The sequence below is a fragment of the Monodon monoceros genome, unplaced genomic scaffold (assembly GCF_005190385.1).
Source record: "Monodon monoceros isolate NGI ecotype Baffin Bay Population unplaced genomic scaffold, NGI_Narwhal_1 Super_Scaffold_21, whole genome shotgun sequence".
NCBI lineage: Eukaryota > Metazoa > Chordata > Mammalia > Artiodactyla > Monodontidae > Monodon > Monodon monoceros.
The window spans coordinates 151,839,521-151,842,800 of NW_021703778.1; positions in this window are offsets into that span (position 1 = coordinate 151,839,521).

The following is a 3,280-nucleotide window of genomic DNA, read 5'->3' on the forward strand; positions in this document are numbered from 1 at the left end:
AGGGAGAGAGAGAGAGAGAGAGAGAGAGAGAGAGAGAGAGAGAGAGTTGAGGCAGGCGGGGGAGGAGGGGATGCCAACAAGCCATAGTCTAATAACCCAGTGATTCTGATGCATACTCACCTTTGAGAACCACTGAGTTAGGGCATGAAGACCAAAGCACATTTAAGACAAAAACCAAACAGAGCAAACCATTTTCCCCTAAGCCCATTATCAGGGCAGAACTTTAATGACTCCAGGAAAAGAACTCTAATCCTGGAGTCTGTAAATTCTTAGGGGGCCTAACAATGTAAACAATCATGATAAAGAGATGAAAAAGTCATTAAAGTAGACAGTTAGATGGCTCTTCGGCTGAATGGGTGACAGACCTGATCCCTGTCCTAGTGACATTTGCAGAATTTCTGCAAGTTCACTACAAACAGTGTTTTCATCCCCAGATTCCTTAGTGACTGAAATCAGCCTTAAGCCCAGGCAGCTGAAGTTTTTGTGGTCTGGCAAGTATTTGGTATGACTCCCTTCACCTGAATCTGAGCATTTTCCTTCTGAAACGTTCACTGAGTGAGAAGAATTTGAAAAGGAGTTAATAAAACACATTCTTTGAGGTTGGAAAAATACAATCTTCTCTGATCATAACACGGGTAGGCCAGTACAAGCAAATGACATACAGATAAGAAACACAGAAGACTTCTGAACTGTGTAGTCTTCCAAATTATTATACACACCTGGGGAAATCCCTAGCAGAGGTCACTGGTCAAAGCAAATGTTGAAGGGATTGTAAATCCAGGAAAGAACAAATATATTATAATAAAATTGTAGAGTTAATGTGGCTTGTCCAACCTAAAGCTGAATGCCAGAGATATTTCTCCACCCTCCTCACCTCCGCCAAACTTACAAGCAACTCTTAGCTCTGGGATATTAGCAAGAAAGAGTTTTATGTGAATGGAAGTTTCTTTTTCTTTTAAACTCTTTCATTTAGCGTGTACCAAAAAGACACTTGTGTGCTTAAAAGTGACATCCATTTGCTAGTTCAGTTCCCCCAGGCTAGGAAAATAAATGGATGTTTTGGCAAAAGTCTTAACTAGCACTTAAAGTTGGATGCTTGAGAAACACTTTATTCAGTGTTCCCCCATAATGGAAGGTGATGAAAGATTAATTTTAAAAAGGCTGGAACTATTCTAATGAAATTTCTTTTTTTGATATGCCTAAATTTTTTTTCAAATACTATTGTGAACCTCATATCTCTACCACAGATACACATTTCAAAAGATCCTTTAAAATGATCACCCAAAGGTGTTAACTTCAGAGCCATCAAATCAATTTAATTCCAGCTTGTAGAAGTTGTTTCACTGAAAAACTAACATTTGTTTAGCCAGTCCCAACTCTTTGAGTCCAGGTCCTGATTTTTCTCCTAAATTCATCTCTTTTTTTTTTGGAAAACAAGGGCAGCAGCCTATAGTCATATCTCTGCCAAAACTTTTGAGGGCACAAGAAAGAAAAGTACAAGAATAGTAATTTAATATTTTCCACCTGTAGATATAACACTTCTTTAGTACTTACTGGTCTCATGCTGGCAAGACTCGTATGATGCTTTTGATGTACCTGAATTTTTAACTTTCCCTACTGTCTTACTCATTGCCAAGAATATGCTAATTGTTCATCTCTTGTTTTAAGACAATGCAACTTTAGTCTGGGGTGCCATACCGACTCTATGGATCATCAGCCAAAGCTCTAGTTTAACTTGTTCACTAGTGGTCTTCAAAGCTAAGATGGAAAGGGAATTACAGTTTGGATACTACAGATCTCATGACAGCTACTGATGGGATCAGTCCAGAGAGTTGCTCAAAGGCATTCATAAGTTTGACCTGGCTAAATATCCTTTGGGACTTAAAAAGCTGACCGGTTATTTGAACTGATTCATAGCCAGCTTTACCATGATCTTTTTCTTAGACTCCCTAGGCAAGTAGCTTTCATGTGATTGAGAAAGCCAAAAACCTCAAAGAAAGGAGGATTCAGGTATCTCCCTCCCACCCCCACCTCTCTCCCTCCCACCCCCACCTCTCTCCCTCCCGCCCCCACCTCTCTCCCTCCTTCTCTCTCTCTCCCTCCCTCTCTCTCTCTCTCTCTCTGTCTCTCTGTCTCTCTCTCACACACACACACACACACACACACACACACACACACACACACACACAGTGTCTAGGAACTCAAATTCCAGTGGTGGGGTATTTCTCAACCTCAGAGGCACGGTCCTCTTTTGTTTTGTTCCCTCTTCTTTTCATAATCAACTAAATGGGGTTTGAAAGTAATTGGAGCCACATGGATTGTTGTGCTTCAGATTTTGTCAATTATATAAAACTTACTTTCCTTTCTTCACTTTCCTCTAAATTTGCACTTTTACCATATACATGGTATATGTTGAATCTCATTACAATAGAAACCTTTGAAAGACAGACATCCCAAACTTCTCAATCATGAATATTTTTTATTTTTTCAGATAATACACAATACAATAAGCTTCCCTATAACAAAATTATCTGGACAGTCTTTGGGAATTAGTCTGAAAGAAATTAATAACCAGAAGTAAACAAATAATCTGAGAAGAAACTAAGTCTTGCCATTGACATAGCACTCATTTTCTTTTTTTTTTTTAATTGGGGTATAGTTGTTTTACAATGTTGTGTTAGTTTCTACTGTACAGCAAAGTGGAGTTCCCTGTGCTGTACATTAGGTTCTCATTATTTATCTATTTATACCTATTAGTTAGTGTATATATGTCAATCCCAGTCTCCCAATTCCTCCCACCCCACCCCTTTCCCCCTTGGTATCCATACATTTGTTCTCTACATCTGTGTCTCTATTTCTGCTTTGCAAATAAGATCATCTATACCATTTTTCCATTGTATATATGTACCACATCTTCTTTATCCATTTGTCTGTCGATGGGCATTTAGGCTGCTTCCGTGACCTGGAGCACTCATTTTCTTAATATTGATACCATTCCGTAAGTTCTGAGTATTATTTACCGATTTACTTGGAGATACAATATACAGGAATGTTTTCAAGTAAACCTCACTTTGCCCTCCATACTGTCTCCTGGTTCCATTACTAGTTTATATAAATGATTATATCTCCCTTGTACAAAATGAGGCTGTTGGCCTATGTTGTCACTAAATTCTTTTCTGAGCCCCCAAATTTCTGATTCTCCTCTAAGAAGCTCAAAGATTTGCATTCTTCAGGATATTTCATGAACCTTCCCTACCAAGTTCAAACTACTCCATTTAAT